The sequence below is a fragment of the Falco punctatus genome, assembly GCF_963210335.1.
Source record: "Falco punctatus genome assembly, chromosome: Z".
Taxonomy (NCBI): domain Eukaryota; kingdom Metazoa; phylum Chordata; class Aves; order Falconiformes; family Falconidae; genus Falco; species Falco punctatus.
The window spans coordinates 9,359,844-9,382,436 of NC_137586.1; the positions used below are offsets into that span (position 1 = coordinate 9,359,844).

The 22,593-nt window shown below is 42.7% G+C and overlaps 1 protein-coding gene across 11 annotated transcripts in view; it reads left to right on the forward strand.

Annotated features, from left to right (window-relative positions):
• Positions 1-22,354, forward strand: part of CELF4 (CUGBP Elav-like family member 4) — a 730,178-nt gene extending 707,824 nt beyond the window's left edge. For 8 of the 11 annotated variants that reach the window (XM_080371390.1, XM_080371397.1, XM_080371398.1 and 5 more), the window contains exon 13: positions 14,129-22,354. The gene's annotated coding sequence lies outside the window, so the exon portion shown is untranslated. The remainder of the gene's footprint in view (positions 1-14,128) is intronic. The other 3 variants (XR_013924765.1, XM_080371393.1, XM_080371394.1) reach the window with 3 other exon arrangements.
• The last annotated feature ends 239 nt before the right edge of the window (positions 22,355-22,593 follow it).

Below are 22,593 nucleotides of genomic sequence, written 5' to 3' on the forward strand. Positions count from 1 at the left end.
TTTGTACAACAATGACTTACAAATAGAAGAAATCCTCTTGCATCCCTGGAAAGCTGTAGTTGCACACTCTTTAGAAAGCAGACTCCTCCCATTACTGGGAGATATATTCTCCCTCCCTGCCTCTTCAGGTTTTCCCTTTTCCTGTGTAGGGCTGATCCAGCAGCTGGTCCATCTGAAGCACCCATTCCATGCAAAGCAGGATAACTCTTTAAGATCCCCACAGCAACAAGCTGCCTACCTTTGCGATTCCTGGCTATATGAGGTCCTTGAAACCAACAGACGTCCTTTGGTTGGTTTGGGTGTGCTGTGGACCAGGGCCCTGGTTGTCATGGTAGAGTGCGGTAATACAATATCTATCTTAAAAAGCAGATTGTTCCAAAAGAAAATAGGTTTTCATTATCTTTATTTCTAAGGATTTGGAAATTAATTAGGCCATGAAATCCGTGGGCCATGCAGTCAGCTACAGATTTGTCTTTGCTGGATAAGATTCTTTTTTTCTCTTTTGAAGCATCTCCACTCATCAGCAGAGGTTGCATCCCATCTCCTGTGACACATGACAAATGAATGCTTTCCATGCTCTTTATTTTCCTCTGTGCATTCTCCTTGCATGACATATTGCTCCACCATAGTAGGCTGGGCACTGGGAAAGGGAGCCAGGCAGCAGCCCAACAACTGTTTTAGGAAACTGGGCTCTTACATATCAATTCTTAAGAGATTTTGTGCTTTCAGAGGGGCTGTATTTAAAGGTTTTCTGTCTTCTGCTTTTAGCTTACCAGGGCATTATTTGGTACAGAGAGTACAGACCTTATTAGACAAAATCCCATCAGGAATCTGATAGGTCTTTTTCCTTTTCCTCATGAAGACCAATGTAATGGAATGTAGAGAAAGGTGTACAGATCCTGATCAGAAGCAAAGGATTACCTCACTCCTGGAGAAGTGTTCCTGAACTTAAACCTGAACGTAGGAATTAACTTCTCATTAGACAGCTTTGTTGAGGAGCATGCTGAAGGGCTATTAGCAGAGGCACACGGGCTGGCACCATGGTTGGCTTTGGGGTCTTTTTCAGCACAGCCCCGCTTCCTGACAGTCTTGTCTTCTGGTACTTACCGTGATTCCTGGAAGTAACTCCAGGGTGCTGCTTAGGATTATAATGAAAACCATTTCTTCCTGCAGAAATTGTCTAGAAAGAGTTGTTCTGAGGATCACAGATAGCTGGAGAAGCGCTGTGCCTGCCTTTCACCTGGGGAAAAAAAAAAAAAAAGGCTTTAACGGAGCGATGATGATTTCTGCCAGCTAAAGACTTGTTGTGGGATTTGGTCACTTGGACTTAGGGAGCAGAAATCTTCTGCCTTTTCTCTTCTGATCTTTCAAATTGCCTCTGTAATTTTTCCCCAAGTTATGTGTGCTCAGTGTGTTCTGTCGATGTGAGAAGTGGTAATGTCACTTTGCTAGGAGTTTTATGGTTCACAGAAGGTAGGATTTGTATTGAGATAGACAGATAGATGGATGTCTGGTGCCTGAACACAACATATTACAGAGATTGACCCAAAATTTTCAACACTAAAATCCCAAACGATAGACTGAGGGGGATCTCTGTCTGGGAGATTTCAAATGGATTTTATCTCTTTTCTCTGATTAATACTAGCCTTTAAAAGCATATCATCCCTGTCCCTTTGCCCAAATAATTGGAGATGATCAGAGTAAAGAAGGATCAATAGCACATAAGTAGTCTACATTTTCTCAGGTGTCAGTGTAAAGGAGGTCAGACATGGCACATTGGGAAGGGAAGAATACAGTTAGGGGGGTCTGTTCCGCATTCAGATAAGGACTGTTCGTTGTGACAAAGAAGGTGAACCCTGTTGCCCATGCAGCTGATAAACACAGGGAAGGTAGCAGTGATGCTCACATCCCACTGACAAGCCAGTCCCAGAGCCGCACTGAGATCTGGGCTCTCTCTGTATGTGAGGGGGCAATGGGAAGGAGCAGAAGTGCCAGGTGATGGGAGCGGCAGGGACACCACCCTGCCTGCGGAGCCCAGAGCTGCCTCCTAATGAACGCGAGCGGCTGGTCGCAACTGGAGGCAAGCTGTACCCATTTGTTTGTGCTCCTTGGAGTGGCGGGGATCCACTCTCCATCAGAATAATCCAATTGAACAAAATGATTCATATTAGCAGGCACATCTGTCTGAGGCCAGAGCAGAACCCTGGTGTTAGTTTAATAAATGGCGTTCATTAAACTCAGCTGAAAATATAATCTGGAGAGACTGATGGGGTGAACAGAGCAAAGAATAAGCAAAAGGAGCTGGCAATTATCAGATGTCATTTGTTCTTCTGGTACCATGGAATTGGAGCTTGTTTGCTGAAATCTTAATTTCATTTTGCTGAGGCAGAATCCATCAGAGAAGCTTATGCCGCAGCTATGATTCCTGTTTGTCAGACTTTAGCAGGGAATGGGGCATTTTTCTTTTACCCTTTTCTACTAGAGCACTGAAGGAGCACAGAGCCCAGCAGAAAGCCCATGGACAGCAATGATGGAGGGAGCAGCCTTGCCTTTGCCATGAAAAGACTGCTGGGTACAGGTCCCTGTGCTACAGTGCAGAGAGCATGTGCAGCGCCTTAGGGCAGGGACCCTTAATATTTCAAATACAGCAGTTGTAGATATTCCTAGATCCTCTGCCACTTTTCCTGCATAGCAAGGGGGTTTATAAACACTCCTCATTTGGCTTCAGGATCATTTTACACTCTATAGGTGCCAGTGGAAAAGACTACAAGGGCTGGAATCTTCTTGACGGCCAGCTCAGGGAAACTCCTAGCAGCTGTGCACGGATGGCCACCCAAGGCAGCTCAGCAGCATTTTGTGGTGCATAGGCACTAAGATGCTCTAAGTAACTCACAAGTTCATAGCTTGGCTCTGATGGTCCCTGGGTCCATCCTTCGGGCACAGCTTACACCCCGTTCCCAGCTTGGCCAGTTGCTTGCCATTAGCATTCCTGTCCATAAGGCTTCACACAAAACACTGAATCCAGGGGGCTTGCTCTGAGGAGGAGACCTGCCTTTCCCATTCCCTGCTGAGCAGAGACAAGCTTCTTGGGCCTGACTTAACAGCAATTTATAGTCAGCACTTGAAGATTGGCTGGACTACCTGTTTTTTGTGAGTTGCTTTGGGTTTGTTTAGTTTTAACTTATCCCCACAGGTATTCAAATGGTCTTTGGTGTGTTCCAGAGGAAGGCAAGAAAGGCTTTTATATTTATAGACTTGCCAGGGCAGCGCTTAAGTCCCAACCAGTCAGAAAAAGTCAAAAGAATAATGGAGGAGAAAGGAAACCTTGACCTCATAAGCTTTCAGTGTTGATTAGTTTGGTGGTGTCAGGAACCTTTTCTTGTTAAGGGCAGACTAGCTGTGAAATTATTTTTTTCCCCTTCTCTTTAATCTGTCTCCTGTACTCCCATGGGGAAGGAGGAGCCAGTACCTGCCTTCCTGGAGTTCTGCTGCAGAGGAAGCAAGTGAATGGACTTGCACACAAGAAGGAAGGGGTTGGGTTTTTCCTTTCAGAGACTCGTCTTCTCGATGTGCCCTTTGGCAAGAGGCTAAGCACCTTCAATTTCCCTTGAAATCATGTAAGCATCAGTTGCAGGCATGAGATGCTCTGGAGATCGTCGAGGCTGTTCTTGCCCTAGAGGGTGCAGGAGAGGGAGAGTTGCAGAGCTGGGCAGTGTATCTTTGATATTTGCCATGGACTCCACCATCACTAGCAGGCTTCATTCACAGCCATGGAAGTGGGTGAGACATACACTCAATCCCACCACCATTCCTTACTCAGGTAAATCACTAGCCCTTAGGTACAGGGAGGAGCATAAAAAGCTTAGCATGAGCCTGTCATTTGTACAAGACTGGTGGGAAACTTGCTGAACTCACTGCAGAACAGGAAGCCTCATCTGACACCTTACTGATGGCCCATGTGAAATGAGTTTTCACATCGCACCTCAATTCCTCCCAAACACATCTCGATATCACACAAGCCCTGATTGCTACCCAGGTTGGCAAGTGCATTTGAGAGCTGAGGACTAGAAGAGCGAAGAGAGGTGAGAAGCTATTGAACCCTTGGGAATAGCCTCTCTAGGCACACTGGCCAGTGAAAGTTCTCACTGCCAATTCCTGTTCATGGTTACTTTACACAATGCCTTTGTCATGTTGATACTAAAACTGTATAAAAAACAAATGTAAACCAATCAGCTTTTGTTATATAGATTACAGTCTTAGAAATAATGAGTATAGGTCTTAATCCTTTCTGAAATTCTTTGAGGTCCTTTGATAAAACTTCAGAACCTCAGATGACTGCAGTACTTTTCTACAATCTCAAACCAATGACACCACAAATATTAGCATTAGGGAATGAAATTATGGGGCTAGGATATGAGGCTGGAACATCAGACAGCCCTCTACAGCTTGTAGCTGTAGCCACACCAACTTTCAGCTGCAGCAAGATCAGCTGGCAGGGTTTCCTTTTCCAGATGCTCGGTGTCTCCCCCACCACCTCACTTCTGCCAGTTGAATGGCTCATATGATAGCTTGCTGCCGTGTTTAAAGTCAGCTAGACCAGCAATGACCTGCTGTCTCAGTCATATAAGGTGAACAGGTTGATTTAGAATAAAATGGGTTACAAAGCCAAGTTCAGCAGCAGAGCTGAAGGGGTCCATCCTTGGGGTTCAGCTCTGGGGCATCAGGATATAGTAGCGCTCCCAGGCAGCACAGCTGCAGGCACAAGGGGACAGACTTCATAAGCACAGGCTTTCTGTGCCAGAAACCCAAAGGACTCAGACTGATCAGACTCCACTGGATGCAAATGGAATTTGGGGTTTACTTTCAATACTTTTTCCAAAGTACATTGAAGTAATCTTACAAACCAGTCATCATGGGAATGAAGAAATCAACATACTGGGTTTTAGTGCTTTCAAAAAAAAAAAAAAAAAAAAAGTTTTGTTTTGGATTTCTTTTTAAATTCTCAGACAATAAGATTTGATTATTTTTTAAGCCACCATGTTTGACTGATCACCTGCATTTTCTACCAAGAAAGGCTTTGAACAAAAATGTAATCCAGCTCTAAATTAGAACCATATAAATACCTCAGCTATAGCAGTGAAATGAGTCACTTATGTAAGTCACATACATCAGTGTTTTCAGAATCAAATTCTGAGATGCTAAAATTTGCCAAGAGCTGTGAATTCTTCAGATGGAAACTGCTCCAGCTCTGTGGAGGAATTCTTGTCTTAATCTGTCTCAAACTCAGAAAGAGTTATCATCTTCTTAGCAAGAGTATCTTCTTTCAGAAACATCATACAGAACGTGGCTTCAGGAAGGTGGGGGTTTTAACAAAAAAATTAATAACATTTAATAATTAATAGAACTGTGTAAGCTTATTGAGTCATCCCAGGCTTTAATCAATTTGAAATATTTGGGGCACCAATTTCCACCTTACTGCTCCTCACTGGAGGTACATTAGAGTTTTAGTGCAATTAAAACGAAGCAGGAAATATTTTTAGCTAATTGCACTGTGCACCTTGAAGGTAATTTGAACCTGCAGGCAAAAAAAATAAAATATCAGAAGGAGTAATTGAGTGTTGCAAGCTGGGAATATGTGTTCCTGGCTGCATTCTGATTTAGAGGGGTATGGAATGTAGGTGAGGTTGAACAGGCTTGGCAGAAGAAGGGTGAAGTCTCACCCCTGGGGAACGGTCTGGTTATGTAGCACAGGCAAGCAGACCCACAAGTGCAAGGCTTCGCATGGGAGATACTGCAAGGTCTGACATGCAGGGTGATAATGAGTGTGGATGAGTGCTTGGTGCACATGAGAAGTCTTGCATGATCGTGGGGCACAGGGTGTCCCTGCCACCCCATCTACAGCCAGGCCTGGTGGCTCCCAAGTCCAGCCCTGCCTCCTGCCACTGGCACCAGAGCAGTCCTGGGGGAGTTGCTGTGGACCCGTGGCCAGGATTTTATCTGGGAGGAAAGCTGGGGTCTCTTCCTTTCCTGGACACAGCCTCACACAAGCAGCACCCCAACAACTTCTTCCTGCTCCCATTGAGCAATTACAGACCAAACTCCTCAAGCCCAGCCTGGCAGAGAGCTGTGGGCTGTCATGTCTCATGGCAGAGGCTTGAGCCTCAGGTAGGGTGTACCAGGCAACCTGCTTGGAGGTCACAGGCAGCATAACCCTCCTTGCTGAGACCCATGAGCTGGGCTTTGGGCTTCATCAGGGGTCCTGAGATCATCCTAGTCTGGTGAGGAAAAGGAAAGGGGGAATGAGCATAGCATCCCTATCTAACCCTCAGCAACAAGAACAGGAGAGTGAAGCATCATGTTCATCAGCATTTTGATAAGCTCTAGTCAACCTACGAAGGGAAAAAAGCAGAACCAGCAGAGACTGGGCACAGAGGCTCGCTTACATCTTCCCAATTAGACTTAGTTCTCAACCATGTACATTTTTTTAATTAAACTGTTGGTACAGTGCTCAGGAGACAGCAGACTCCTTGAGGCCCCCTTGTAATAAAGAACCTTTCATTATGTTCAGAAAGGTAGCTACCACACAGCTTAATTTCCTCTCCCGCCTAATGTTCACCAGCAGCAAAAGCAGGAGTGAGCACTCTGTATGAGGCAGAACAAAAGTTCCTTCGGGCACAGGACTCACTGAGCTGGCCATTGGGAGCAGAAGAGGCTACAGGCTTTGATGGAAAAGTAGCCTAACAATATAATTTGACCTTTACCATCACTGCTCCCTGCTTCCCAAAATGACCTGAATTTATGGCTCTGACCTTTGCCTGCAAAGCCCTTGCTTAGTAAAGCAAGCTGAGAGAGGAATAGAGAGCCATGGCTATGTTTGCATGAGCAAGTAAATTCTGGATGCTGCTGAGGAGGGCAACCAGGGCTGTGACCGCTCGGCCCTTGCCCACTGTTCCCTGCTGCAGCCCCTGTGCAGGCAGACCGCAGCTCCCTCTCAACCAGCCCACCCTGCATCCCTGCCCTGTCCCACCCCAGCCCAGCTCTTCTGTGTGCTGCACACCTCCACATCTCTTCCAGGGTGCCTCCACCACCCTGCGATCCCCATCATGCTATGACCACCTCTCCTGCCCCGGCCTGGGGACAGCATAAGAAAAGGCAAAGCCACACAGGGGAACCAGTGACATTTTCTGACCATCCAGGCTGGCTTCTCCAGGAGCGGCTGCTCCAGTGTGGTGCTTTTTCATCTGCTGCTTGAGACTAATGACTCTAGAAAAATAGATAAATCAGAGGTGACATAGCTATTGCTGCTTGACATTTTTTCATCACACCAGCTGGGGGAGGAGGGGGTGACCAAAAGGTGACATTTTGACCAAACTGGATGTTTCCACAGTAAATTTTCTTTCTAGTAGATTAAAAAAGAAATGCCAACAGCACAAAAACCAAAACTGTCTTGATTAAAAATGTTGGCCTTCAAAACACTAAATTCCTGTTTAAAATGGACTGGTTTTCAGATTGATTAAAAAAAAAAGGCAAAAATTCATTCCTCTGGCCACCTCCCCCGCCCCAGATTTGTTTTGGTTTTTTAACCAAAATATTCACAGGAAAGAAAGCCAAAATAATGACAATTTCCCCCCTGGAAAATAATTGTCATTTTTCAACTAGCTCTTAATGCAACGTAGTTAAATGAGAGCAATCCTAGTAAGAACACTGCACAGCAAGTAAGTCATATGGTTATTTGAAAGAAGGGCATTACAATTTAAGAGCTAATTTTTATTGTCACCTTTAATTTATGGATGGGAAAAATGAGGCAGGGTCATCAAGCATCTTAAAAAAAAAAAAGAAACCACAGAAAACATTAGCATTTGAAATGCTGGACTCCCATCTCCCTGTTAGATCACATCAGCTTCTCTGTCTGTATATGTGTAATTGTCTCTGTTGATATGTATGTATATATAGTACCTCTGTACGTATACATATGTATGATACGTATGTGTGCATATTCATGTATATAAAGATTCATATATACAATCTGTCTCCTTTTTAACCTTCAGATGTTCAAACTGAAACATCTGACAAAAACATTCTCTTTTTTTTTTCTTTTCTTTTCTTTTTTTTTTTTTTCTTCTTCCTAAAAATAGCACCCCAAGAGTCCAGGTAAACACATTGATTTCTAGTGTAAATGATCAGGCTTCATTTAATCCCAGCATGGATGCAAAGTCCCCTTCACTGCACTGCCTTTCCCTCTCTAAGACATTTGGGCTTCTAATCTTGGACGCTCCATGACAGTCTTAGCAGTGGTTGTTGCAGGGATGGAGCCTGCTCTGTCGAGCCTTGCCTCCTTCCTCCACCTCTGCCAGGCAGTCCAGGCAGAAGCCAGGGAAGGGGAGATCTGTGTGGGTTGGTATCAAGGAACAGGGAAGATGAGGACTGAGGCAAAGAGAAGCCATCCAGCATTGGAAGAAAGTTGGTGCAAAGGCATAAAACGGAGAGAGAAATTGCTATAGAAACAAGAAGACAGACAAGGGAAAAAACCACAGGTGGGAATTGTAATAATATTGATCAGCCTCAGAGGTAATAGCTGTAAAGAGAAATATCTCCACTGCCCCATTACAGGTGTGCTTGGACAGCAGGCCCTATCAAATGGAAGGACAGGATCCTGACTGCAGTTTTGGATGGGCTTGCAAACACACACGTATATTTGTGTGTGTAAACAGAGACTAATTTGTATTGCTTAAAGGTAAAGAAGTCTACATATGTAGTGGGCACATGAGCGATATTCAGCCATGATCAGAGCTTAGGTGTGAGCACGGGAGGTTGCCACTTCAGTGCTGGAAGAAGTGATGGCCTTTGAGTTTCTTCAGGGAGAGGTTTCTTGCCTCCAAAAGAGCACAGAAAAAGAGGTAGAGAAGATGATCCGTGGAGACTTTGCTAGGAAGAACTAGGGAGAAAGACACAGTAGAATAACAAGAAATAGGAGGCAGTAGATTATGTAATGGAAGAAGAACTTCAACGTGATAACCCGTCCTGACAGGAGCAGCGTTGGGCTAATTCTGTTGTCCTGCAAAGACACAGAGCAGTCTTGCATCTGTAGCTGGTTGCATTTGCAAGCTTAGCAGATACATTCATACCCTGACAGCAGGTAGATGACCTGAAAGGTGTGTGCAAGATGCTGCGCAAACCTAGCAGTCCCTGGACTATACTGTGAATGTCACAGAGCACAGGAGCTGTGTATTTTTAAAGATCATATGCACTTTCTTAGTTCATAAAGTCTTTGGGAAACGCTTGTCCTTCTCTTGCTTTTAAAAGTTTGTTGTACAGATGAACACAAATCTTACTCCACTTAACAGCTTGACTTTGTCATGCCGGCAATGGGATCCTTCTCCCATTGAAGCCAGGGCAGTTTGCCATTAGCACCAAGCAAGGGACAGGGCAGCATCCTTCCTGCTGTGCACAGACCTGGACTCTGGCCATAACTACCCACCAGGCTGGTGATGTATATGGGACTAAAGCTGTCTCAGCATCCTCTTCTTGGTCCTCCGGTAAATCCATCCTTGGAAAATGATCCTGGAATCTTGGGGGTACAGCCTCATAGCCTCATCTATCTCCAGATAAGAGCCCCACTTATATGGCTGCAAGGTCTCAGCAATGACTCAGCCCTATGTGGAGCAAAAGAAATACAGACGAAGAGCTGAAAAATTAGAATCAGTTCCAAAGGACATCATTGCTTTTTAGCAAGGCCATGTGCATGAACAGTAGGGATAGAAGGTATGAACAGATTGCCATTAAATGTCTCTTCTGGGGTAACCACACATGCAGTTACTCATGTGGAAACAGGGAAAGAAAGCGGCCACAGAGAAGCTTTCCATGGGTTTCTCATTTGGCCTCAATGACTTGCTGAGTGGACTTACATTTCCATTCTAGTCTTTGAGGAGTGAAAGAGGCACCTTCAAGTCCCATTCATATCTTAGCTAAGCAACATCATTGCTCCTCTTCACCTCCATGGACTTTGCAGAGTTTGGGGTAAATGGACTCCTGAGCTGAGTGCTTATATCTGGATTGGATAAGTCTAAGCCAAAGACTTCTGGGGGAAGTAAATATTGCTCTGGCTTAAACATGGTCAATGAATGTCTGCAACAATGCAGAGCTGATCCTTACAGTCTGATCAGAATCTGCCATTAAAAGCTTTCCTGTGACAGAGGTGTTCATAGCATTAGAACTACCGTGCTGACAGCACAGGTTACAAGGACATGACTAAAGTTATGTACACTCTAACCAAGGCTTTGACTGAGATTCATTTCCCCTGATGTGATAGAACTACTCTGTAACTGTCTCCTTCACGGCTAGTTATTCAAGGTCCTCATTATAACCTCAAGAGAGATATAGGCTTTTTTTGGCCATGGTTCTCAGTCTCATCTGAAAGGATCACTTCAGGCAGGTGAATTGGAACCTACCAGCCCTGTCTGTCTACTAAAACCAGCCCAGAGTGATTTGCTCAGATGGAGATATCTGTGTCTTGAATCCCATCATTAGGACTTTAAGTCATTACCTCTAGACAATGTTCAAGGAGAACAGTCTCAGGCTCCACTTAGACATTTTAAAGAAGCAGCTGGGTTGGAGGAATATTGTCATTTACCCGCTGTGTTTGGCTATGGTTTCCTCAGTAGAGCAAGTTCCTGGTCAGTGTTATCTGCAGCAAAGATACTTAGCATTATCTGTCCTTGTGCACAGGTCCTAAATGCTCAGGAAGTATGTTCCTTCTTTATCTCCAAGGCACCACTTCTGAACTAGGGTGTATATATTTGTTTTCATAACCTTAACACTTTTACTCACAAATTTACTTCAGCAATACCCAAAGTTCATACCCATTCCCAGCAAAGTGAATTGCTTTTCTTAAACAGGTTAGTTTGGCTGGTGTCCAGTCTAACACAGATGCCTAACTTACCTCTCAATTTCAGGCTGCTGATGAAGCAGTCCTCCTGAGATAGGTGCCTAACTCCTCCGACTAGTCAATAGAGAATGGCATTTGCTTCTGTAGCCCTCCAGAAGGAAAGTCTGTCAGACCAAGTTTAAGACCTGAAAAAGGGATTCTGCACTTGAAAGCCTGTGTCATTCAACTCAACCAATCGACCTACGTGTACTCCTGTTTATTACAATCTTTGCCTAAAGTCCAGTACTTTGCGGTGTGGGAAGGAAATGTCCCTAAAGACCATCAAAGGGTCTTCTCACCACCGTTGACTAGGTAGGTGCTGTAGAACTCTGCTTTAGGACAGCTTCTTTTGGAGCTTGAAATAGAGACCCAAGTTGGGCAGGCAAGATGACCACATGGACTCTCATGTGAAAGTACATTTTCTGGGTTTTTGTTTTGTTCTTTTAGCCTTAGTAAGTCCTAATCCTTCACCTGTACATAAATATGTGTGTGTGTGTGTGTGTGTGTGTGTGTGTGTGTGTGTGTGTGTGTGTGTGTCACATCCACAGTGTCTGAGGGTGTGTTTAGAGGACAGGCAGAGGGATAGTAGTACCCACTCCAAAACCAGTGGTCACTGGCAGACCACCCTGGTCCCTCCTGCTTCACCCATAAGGGAAAATGTTTTCCCCAATCAAGGTAATGTCAAAGAACCTCTCCTCAGCTTGAGTGTTGACTGGGGCTAGCATCCACAAGTATACATTGCCTTTCCCATAGTGCTGCCACCCCTGAAGCTGCAGCTGGTGCCATCCCATACTCCAACCTCAGACAGGTGGGTGCTGCTGCCACTTTCCAGCCTTATAGTGAGATAGTATCTGCTCCACCAGATCTCTCCCATTCCCACTGCCTCCCTGCCCCGTTCAGGGGAGCAAAGCCTGTTAGCCCTTATCCTCATAAAGCCTAACTCATGCTGCTGGCATGACTGAGGCAAGGAAAGAGCCAGGTCTTGCTATGATGGTACTACCATCTGTTGTTCCTTCCCACCTGCTCTTTTTCTTGTGGTACGGCATAGCCAGAAAGCCCTAAGAGGCAGAAGGGATGCTAGAGGCCTTTCCCTCTTCCTCATGCACAACCTGGACCTCTACAGATGACGCTACTTGTCCATGGGTGCCCAAGGACACAAGCGACAGCAGCTCTACCCTGAGACATTTTCAAAAAGATAGTTTTCTCCCTCTTGGCTTGTGAAATAACTGTAGACCTAGATCTTGCATCTGTCTTAGGGGTACCAGTCTACTGCCTTCACTCAGACTCTAGGAAGATCATGCTGGCACTTCCAGCTCATCAAAGGGCAGGGCTTGGGGCCAGGCCATCAAGAAGGAGTCAGTTCCAAACAAGACACCAGCCAACTGTGGGAAAAGTGTGGAGCCGAAGCCAGTGCTCAGATCAGGAGCTTAGTTCTGCATCGTCTCTTGTCAGCTGATCATAACTGCTTTAGCCAGAAAGCATGTTTCAGCTCAGAAAAACTAGGGGGGGGGGGGGGGGGAAGCCAGCAATAGAATTTTCTCTAGCCAGCATGCATGACTTCAGGATGAGAACTGCCAACAATATTCTTGTGACACCCAGACTGAAGGTGAAATTTCAGTCGTGTGCAGTGACTTTTCAGAAATAAGCTGGGAGGAGAGATATGAGCCCTGCCAAGAGGATAGAAAGGCAATACCTGAATAACAGAGTGCAGAGCTGCTGACTGAGACAAGTGTATCGTTGTGTGCAGTGATTTTTGGTGTTTACTGAGGCAAAACTCCCTGGGCCAATAAAGGGACATTTTCCTTTGTAGGAAAGGAACAGGGTGTTTCTGGAGATTGTAGCAACCAGCTCCTGGCAGTTTCTTTTTTCTTTTTTCTTTTCCTTCTCCTTTTGCTCTTCTTTCTTCTCCTTTTCCATTTTCTTCTTTCCCTTTCTCCTTCTCTTCTCTTCTCTTCTCTTCTCTTCTCTTCTCTTCTCTTCTCTTCTCTTCTCTTCTCTTCTCTTCTCTTCTCTTCTCTTCTCTTCTCTTCTCTTCTCTTCTCTTCTCTTCTCTTCTCTTCTCTTCTCTTCTCTTCTCTTCTCTCCTCTCCCCTCCCCTCCCCTCCCCTCCCCTCCCCTCCTCTCCTCTCCTCTTCTCTCCTCTCCTCTCCTCTCCTCTTCCTCTCCTCTCTTCTTCCTCTTCCTCTTCCTCTTCCTCTTCCTCTTCCTCGTCCACTTCCTCTCCCTCATCCGCTTCCTCTTTCCTGTCTCTCTTTTTTTTACTTTTTAAATTCACACCAGACCCAAATGCCAAAGGAGTAAATATCTGTCTTTTAATGATGCTGATTCAGGAACCATTATACCATCTGAGTCCTCCTACAAGTCTGCTTCCCACACCATACCAGCATTGCTGTGTTTCCAAACCTGCTGTCCTGTGAACCAAAATGGACATGCAGCAACAAGTAGTAGTTGCTTTTTGGTTTTGTTTTCATTTTATTTTTCATTTTTTGGGGTGGTGGGTTGTTTTGTTTTGTTTTTTTTTTTTTCTTCCTTTTATTCTCAGTAGCCAAAGCAGCTCTTGGTCTGTATTCCCCCCTGATTTTAAACTGGGATGTAATCAAATTAAAATGGTACCTGCTTTGAAGTCCATCCAAGGAAATGGAAAGACTGCCAGAGGACTTTGACTAGCGGTCCAGTGAAGCCCAGGATGCTGGGGGTGGTGTGGGAAAGGCCGGTGCTAACAAAAGCATTCTGGTTGGCAGCAAATGTATTTATTTTCCAGACTTTGCAAACTGATCTGTGTCTGCGCTCATTCATTCAGTGCATGCTCTCCTCAACAGCCGCTGCACAGCGTTCTGTTACTGTTCACTGTTGACCGTGTGTCTACATTTAAGTGTGTGTTTTACGTGTGTGTCTCTAGCTAGGCCTCCTCCATCCTTTTTTTTTCTTCCTTTCTTTCTTTTCCTCTTCCTTTCTTTCTTTTCTTTCCGTTCAGTTAGTTTGGTTTGCTCTCCTGCTTGTTTCATTTTCTATAGTTTAATGGCAAGTATTTCCATTAGATCTTTTTGACTGATGCTGTGTTTGTAACTTTTTTTTTATTATTATTTTTATATATATCTTCTTTCCCCACCTTTCCCTTTTTCCACACTATATATAAATATATATATATAAAAAAAATCTTTTCTTCTTTTGTCATTCAATCAAATTCCAACAAAACCAACCAAGAGCCAGTCAAATCCACCACAGTCTCGCGCTGAGCTAGGAAAAAAGTTCACGTAATGACATGAAAGTGGAGAATACAGTCCCCCAGGCCGTAAGTTCAAATCAACTCGAAGTTGAAAGTGTGACATGATGGCGTCATGTAACAAGCTAAGAATTGGTTGCATGACATGCCGTCAAGTTTCGTGCAGGTGCCGTGATTGAAGCATTTTTCTTGGATGTTGTATCAGTTGATGATTGGCCAGTCATGATCACATGTGCCTTTTTTGACTTTGTGCTGCCACAATTTTTTGCTGTGCTCATTTTCGTTTCGTTTTTGGTGCTTGCAGTGGTTTCTTTATTTGTTGTTTGATTTCTCGTCAGCGTTTTATGCTTCTTTAGATGTCACATAGAAGGAAAAAAAAAAGATGGATTCCTAATTCTTTAGAAAAAAATGGGATTATTATAACTACAGATAAATTGGAAAAAAAAAAAGAGAGAAAAAAAATGCGTGATTAATTTTTTTGCACTGAAAATCTTGTGATTTTATTTTTTTTCCGGAGAATTGGGGGCCTTTTTCAATTGACACCTTTTTTTCCCCTTAGGATATTTCAAATCACTCTCTAAAAATTAAAAAAAAAAAAAAAAAAAAAGAAAAAAAAAAAGAAAAAAAAGAAAAAATGACAAAAACAAAACAAAAAAAAACAAAACCAAAAAAGAGTAATGATAGTAACAGTAGTTTGAAAACTATAGCAATCCAAAAAAAGAAACCCCAAGAAAAGCCTCATTGTATGTCTTTTCAAGAATTCCTAATTCTAAGGTTCCATATTACAGCAACTCCAGCCAAAATTAATTGCTCGGGGGAGGGAGGGATTGTTTTGAGTGGGAAAAAAAACCCATACAGATCAAAAAGCAAAATGCATCTTTTTGTTTACAACTGAAAAAGGGTCCTTGACGAGTGTTTTTTATTTTTTTATTCTATTATTATTTTTGGTGTTGTAATTGTTTAGACTGCTGTGTACGGTTTGCTGTTTGTTGAACCAACAGTGTGAAAACCTGCCAGCATGGATTGATATTCCGCATGACACTTTTCCACCAGAGTGGACCTTTTGCAGTTTCTAAGTTTCTTGATGTAATAAATCACCAAGTGTATAAGAAGAACCTGCTTGCTAGAAAGAGATAAGAGCTAATCCTTAATGATTAAGCATCCTACTTAAATGTCAAGCCTAGTCGGATCATGATTACATTTTTTTAAATAACTTTTTATTTAAGAAATGTTAGCTTTACATTTTTTTTGCAAAAAAAAAAAGTTTATTCCAACAGCCTTTTTTTAATTTAACATCCTATAAATTGCCTTTTCAAAGTCCTACTTTCTGACAGTCACAAAGGAGTAGATGTTATTGGCAGCTGTTTCTCCACAGAAAGCTCATACACTGTCATAGATGGCACCCCATTAAAATGTAGAACAATTCTTTCTTGATGTCTTTCACACTACAAAAGCCCGCCAAGCAAGATTTTGATCTGGCATTGTAAAGTGGCACTCAAAAATAATTAAAATGCAGCTATCTGCACATACATAGTGATACAGATCTACATAGACATGCCCTACTATTATTTTGATTTATTATTATTATTGCTATTAGGAACAATTGTATTTTTTCTATCATGATCGTGACTACCTTGCTCACTTTGGGTTTGATCCGGTTCTCACTGAAGTCAAGGGGAATCTTTCTGTTGACATTGAGTGGGAGCAGAATCAGAGCCAATGTCTCCAAAAGCAAAACATCAAACCAGAAGCCCCATCCTGTCCCAATTGAAGGGAGAAGAAAACATCCATTACTTTCAACAGGAGCAGGATTGGGCCCAAAAGAACAGGCTTGTTTTTAATTTAATTTTCATTTTTTAGGTCTTTTCCCCCCTGTCCCAAGTACCCTCCCCCCCTTCCCTACTTCCCCCTCCCCTTTTTGATTTAATTTGCAATGATCTTCTTCATTTTTTTAGGGCAGCAGCTGAATGGGCCACAATTAGAAAAAAAAAAAAAAAAAAAAAGTATATATATATTAAAAAAACGGGAACTGTTGGATTACACCTTTGACATATCAGCAAAATATCAATCAAGCTGAAGACTTCAGACTTATTCTCTCTTTGATTGTTTAGACTGTAACATTTCTTCAAGAAAAGTATCACATCTGCTGACTTCGAAGGACATGCGCTTGAAACAAAACAAACAAACACATAAGTAAAATCAGAACAGGAACAAGATCAACCAGGATTTCTGAAGAGACACTGATATCACCACAGCGGCTTTTCTTCAAACAGGAGATGCAAACCTGGATACTGGCAAAGGAGTGCCTGTTTGCCACCAAGGATGCGGTTACCATGCGTGACCCATGGTAACAGTCACTAAGCATCTTTATCTGTCATTCCTTAGCTATATAGGGACCAAAGGACAAAACTTTTTACCGCAGACTTGTAGCTGTATGTAAAATATGGAAGTTCTTTCCTTTTCTCTGAGCTGTTCCTAAAACAGTTTTTGAGAGCGATTATATGAAATATGTAAAATTAAAAAAAAAAAAAAATGCTTAAATGCTTTTAAAACAGCAAGATAATAGTTCTTTCATACTTTGGGAGGTTCTTTGGTTATACATTAATTAGAGTCTATGAAGCTTTCATATGGTTTTCTGTATAATACGTAAGGATCGCACTGTTAAAGGCAGGTAAGATGGATATCTATGAAAAGCAAAAAAGTAAATAAATAAATACATAAATAAATACATAAAAAGGCATAGAGAAGAGAAAGGAAAGATGGTTGATATTGAATGGAAAACAAAAAAGGTTTGTAAATGCTTCTAACTCTCCCCATTTAAAATCCTAATAGTTGTACAGAATTTAAAAAAAAGAAAGTTTAAAATACCTATATAATAGAAAAAATTAGACAACATAAAAAAAAAAAAAGGCAAAAAAAATACTACATAGAAGTTAGCGTTAATGCTAAAATCAAAGATGTTGTAGAACTGTAATTTTTGTAGAGTTTAGATTGAGCATAAATTCCTACTCTGCCAATTGCTGTTGGATGCTGTTATATATCAAGGAGAAAAAGGAGATAAATGGCTATTATGGCAGCTTTTTTAACTGCAAGCATTCCAGCTATTAAAAAATAAACAAAACAAAACTCGATTCTGTAGACAATGCAAATGGGAAACAAAACAGCTGTCTTTTTATCAGACGTTAGTTCTAACTTGAACAACAAAACACAGCTAAATGCTTCATGTCTTCATGATCTGCTGTCCGCAAGATTCCCATCATCCTATGCTTCAGTAGCTTCCATATTTGCTCTAGAAACCTTCAGGGCAAGGATTAGCCTAGAACCTTAATCTTAAAAAATAAAAAATAAAAAATAAAAAAATAAAAAAAAATAAAAAAATAAAAAAATAAAAAAAAATAAAAGCAAAAAGTAACATAAAACAATCTCTTTGAAGAATTTCTGAAACTGTTTACAAGGAATTTTGAAAAACAGGGGGATGTTTAAAAAAAAAAAAAAAGATGCTGGCTCTGTTTCTGTAAATAAATTTGCATATTTTGTAGGACTTTTAATTGTAATGATAGAGAAAAAACAAGGAAAACTATTTAATGAAAGCACGATATTTATCTTTGGTAAATGACTTTAGAGCAGTTAAAAAATAAGACATTGCTTTAAAAAATCTGACTCAGAAAAAACAATGAATTATTTAAGAACACATATATTTTAAAGTATATCATATTTATTAAAATTTATTTTCACAGTCTTATAACTTGATTTACATCATTCTCACACTTGTTTGCATCGATTGAGCAGTGTGATAATTGTTTCTGATTCTTTGTTTGGTTTTACTCTGTTTTAATGTTCTTGTTTGCTTTTCTTACTGTTTTTTATGTCGATCTCAAACTTTCTTCCTTTCTCTTTTAATTTAATTTTAATTCTAATTCCCTATTGGGCCAGATCTTACGGCCCTTACTCAGGCAGAACTCCCACGGGGATATAGAGGGTATTTTGCCTGAGTAAGGGCAGCCAGACTGAGCCCACAGCTAGAAAGTACAGATGTGTAACGCAGCTGCAGTTCCATACAACTGCTCTTTCACTCTCAATTCCCTAAAACTCCTTGTAATCTTCTGTAATTATTGAATGACGCTTTCCAGCTTAGCCCTAAATAAAGCACAGTTTAAAAAAAATAATGCCATGTTCTTTACTTCTTGATGGCTTTCCTTAATGTGTTTGCTTTGAGAACAAAATGAATCTATTTCGACTTTTTCATTAATATACATTGTTTGAGTATCAGAACAAATCCCTTTGTTATATAAAACGTATCTCATTGGATTGAATTAATGACACTGTTTCATTTAATGTCTGCTTGCTATTCCACTGTGGTTTACCTTAAACCTAGTAGGTTAGAAGATCAAATAACAGTACATACAAATTAGAGTCATTGTAGCTCCCATTTGAAGACCATTGTTTGATTTCACGCTCATGGTTTTTTCATGCTGATAAGGATAGAGGCCAAAGCTTGGGACATTGCTCCTTTTGCTGCTTTGGGACAACTTTGTGAAATTCTGCAGTCTCTAGAGAGGAGGCTCAATTTCTTCCTGAGCATCCCTCACGTCTCATCTTTTGAATGATTAATTTTTTTTTTTCCCTTGAAATGGCTGTACCAGATCAGCTGAGCTGAGGCTGGGTCTGAAACCAGGAGCTTTTGCATATTTTTTTTTTTCTGATTCTCAGAGCTGCATCTGCATTTGGACAAGTTGCACCAGCTAAATCGATCTCTAAATGGGACTAATGGTGCTTGTCCATAATTTGAACTCCACAGATGGAAGGAGTTCTATTAGTAGAAACTCCTATTATTACTATTATGAGTTACTAATGTCTGTTCAGGGCTATAGAAATAAATGAAATGTAAATCAGGTGATGAATACAAGGAGGGAATATGGTCAGTATTTTCTTTTCATCTCAAGGTAAAGGCAAATACAGAAGAGCACATACACCAACCCCATCTCTGTCTTTTTGCAGAGAAGATACTCTGTAGAGGGCTGAGTAGGCTAAAGACGTGGGAATTGGCTTCAGATGTCACTGAGCTAGAAAATGAGGGCTAGGTCTCTGGTAAGAAGAGGTTTCTTCACCAAAGGCCATTCAGTGTCCCGCCCTGAGTTGTAGGGGTGAAAAGGACAGAGACATATCCTCTGACCTGGGCCAATTTGAGAATCAAGGGGGCACTTGTGAAACTTACCCTTTGAAGAAGGAAAACCCACAACAAGTAGGGAAGACTCAATTTCCCACAGTGGCACAGCAAAGGTACCCCTAAAAGGTGTTGCCTGATTCCCTCCCTGTTTCTTTGGCTGCCTTCCCCACTCCCCCTCGTGACCCTCAAGCTCCCCAGAGCCCTTCCTTACCTGCCTTGAGGAAGATGTTATGTCTCTGCAGTGGATATGGGACTGTGAGGTACATCCTGATGTATCTGCAAGGCCATGGCCATGTGGTCTGAGTAGGATGGGCTGCATCCCTGGGGCATACAGCTGGGGACACCCTTGGCCACTGAGACACAGCTGAGGGCTGTCAGTGAATGATTGTGAGACAAGATTCCAGAGGTACCCTGTAATACACAAAAGATAAAATATCCAGTGTTGGGGAGCAGCCAGCTCCCATGGGGAGGCCTGAAAACACTATTAAAGCTGCCTCTGTGGCCCAGGCCAGTACCTCTAAAAATATTTGACTTTGCAGAGACACCATCGGGATTACTGAACTGGGGAATCTGGCTATGAGTGACACAGAGGGGACCACGCATGGTCCTTGCCTTTCTCCCAGCACTTCCCCATGCATTATGCGGCAAGCTCAAAAACTGGGCAAATCTCCAAGCCCAGTCTGCAAAAAGGAGGGAGGCACCGCAATGTTTTCAGCCAGCTGGAGGTTCATTTACATTGGTGTGCTGAGGAATAAAGCACTGCTGTGACCGCACTGCTGCCTGAACTAAGTGATGTTTACTTGCCATACTCAACTCTGGTTACGTTAGAGACACAGACTAAACCAGGATGGGCTGAAGCACACATGTAGATATGGCCTTATGGTTGATATAAACACTCTTCTCCGGGCTGTACAAATACACCTGCCCTGTTTTAAGATTTAACTGCCTGTCATATGGAGACTCCATGCTTCTTTCCGCGGGTTTACACTGTAGGTGCTGTAAAGCAAAACAATTAAAGTTTTGCAGCGTGGGCCTGTTCCCGCATGGGACCGTCTTGCTGGGTCTGGCAAGCAGCCAAAGAGAAGACTCAATCTGAAGCAACGAACATGAAGAAAGAGGCCAAGCCAACCTGAAAGCCTGCAGCTGCCTACCCACGTGCATCAGGGTACAGCAGATAGGGAGTGCTCTATCACAGAGGTTCAAAAGCCACTGGCTGCTCCTTTTTCTGATTTGTAGATGCTACATCACATTACATGAAACTAAAGGCTTATTGAAGGTCAAACATCTATCCTTCACCAAGGTGCTCCTTGGCACCAGTGTGATTATAGTAAACTGCAATTCCATCCCCATGAATAGCCAGGATGGCTATTCACATACCTTCGGTAAATGGTTTGCATGTCATTCTTTCTGGACCATCATGGAGACACCTCAACCACTAATCACATTTCTGCGTCTCTAAGAAAGCAGTAAATCCTTTCCTGCAGGGTGTCACTTTTCCATATCAACTTTTCCTGACATAGCCGCAGAGCCACCTTTCCTTTGCACACACAGGAGGAAGTGGTTCCTCTCCTCACTTCCACCCCATCCCCACTCCAGGCAGATGTCCATTAGACAGCTTTCTTTTATTAAAGGTGAACTGGGCTTTGAACGAGGCTACAGAGCTCTTCCCATTTTCCTTTCACGTAACTAAAATTGTGATACCATTTGGAAATGACCTTGTGAAGCAGGATGAGGAGTTTTCCACTTTGATTATTCCAGTTTCTAAAAGCATGTTTAGCCCAGTCCCAATGTGCCAGGGCAGCATCAGCCCCATGGGTCTAGAAACATGTCAGGTGTTCACATTTGTGGTCCCAGAAAGAGCTCACACATCGCAGGGGTTTAGCAAATGGGGAAATACACATCACTGGGTGCTTTAGTGTGACATGCAAATGCTGCCCAAGCAGCTTGCACAAGCTTATGCACAGCATCATTGGAGAAGGAAGATGTTCATACTGTTGCCTAGGAAGGTCCCTTAGCAAAACTCTTTTGAAACTACCTGGCTTGTCCTACCTTTCCAGAGCTGATGAAATGGGAATAGGCCACAGTCTCAAGTTAGCCAGCAGTCGGTCTGAAAATCCCTTCTGGAACGGCACTGCTGTCCTACTTGTGGAGGAAATCAGCCCTTGGAACAGGTTTCAGTCCCACAGCTTCCCTCTCACTACACTAAGCACTCACAATAGACCAAACACATCCCAAAAAAGTGTTTGGAAGGTACCAAATCAGAGCCCTTGTGCTCCATTTATTAAGGGATTGAGGTCACTCTGGTGTCTCATAGACTCATAGAATGGTCTGGGTTGGAAGGGACCTTTAAAGGCCATCTAGTCCAACCCCTCCGCAGTGAGCAGGGACATCTTCAACTAGATCAGGTTGCTCAAAGCCCCATCTCTGCACACTTGCATTCACCACTGATATTGTACAAGCTTTTGTTAATGCCCACTCAACCTCAAACGTTCCCACATTTCTGCTAAGGAACCTGTATAGCACTACTACTGGTAAACACACAACATGTTCTGGCGGCAAGAAACACCTTGGTAGCAAACATCCACCCACCACGACATTCATAAACCATCCTGAATTCTGCACCTTGATCTGGTAAGTTCTGAACTTGGCATGGACTACTTTAAGTGAGCACAGACTGGGGAAGGAGGTTTCTTGCATACATACAGGTAAGCATGCCCTTTTCCTGCAAGCTGCAGCCTCGCGGGGTGCAGTGCATTCATGGGAGATACAACAAGTTCAGATTCTTCCTCTGTCCCCTGGACAGAGAAAAAAATATTTTTTTCTAATTGTTTAAAAAATAACTTAACGTCCTGCTTTAGAAACTACTGTTTTCAGATATGATGTTCCTATTGTGTCACAGGGTGATCCTCCCCCCGCCCCCCCCGCCAAAAGGGGGAGTGGGCAGTGGGGTGGTTGTCAGCCTAACGAAAAACCATAAATACACAGGGAGGAGGGTAAAAAAAAAAAAAAAATCCCCAAAATTGGGAGTTCTGTCTCAAAAGCACAGCAATGTTTTGGACTTGTCCCCCTGAGGCTCCCATGAAGCAAAGATGCCCTGATCATACAACTGTAAAGCAGCCTAGGGAGGTATTCAGAACCCCTCCCACTGATTTGCCTCATTTTGTTTGAAAAGGTGGAAATACAAATGGAAACAGGAAGTGAGTGACTCCATAACTTCTCCTAGGAGACCCAGGCTCCTAACACTGCTTCTATAAATGTGATGCACATTGTACAGCACAG